The sequence below is a fragment of the Myotis davidii genome, unplaced genomic scaffold (genome assembly GCF_000327345.1).
Source record: "Myotis davidii unplaced genomic scaffold, ASM32734v1 scaffold384, whole genome shotgun sequence".
NCBI lineage: Eukaryota > Metazoa > Chordata > Mammalia > Chiroptera > Vespertilionidae > Myotis > Myotis davidii.
The window spans coordinates 565421-565742 of NW_006295385.1; positions in this window are offsets into that span (position 1 = coordinate 565421).

The following is a 322-nucleotide window of genomic DNA, read 5'->3' on the forward strand; positions in this document are numbered from 1 at the left end:
AAGTCACTTTATTATGTTTTGATTTCACAGAACATGTAGACTTGTAAATAACAATAGTTCTTTGTAACAATCTGCGTGACACTTTTATTAGCTTGTGGAAGTGGGAGGTTTGGTTAAACAGGAGTCCACGTGAATATCAGGGGGGAAAACCCTAGAGCTGGTTTAGAAAAACAAGGATCATGTTGGGCTTTGCAAACCACCTGTCAACTCGCTGATCCCCAGAAAAATGTAAAGAACATTCTCACGGCTGACTGAAAATTTCTCTGCCGAGGGAAGGTCAGGATCAGCACGCCGCAGCTGTCAGCTCCCACCGTGCACCGCT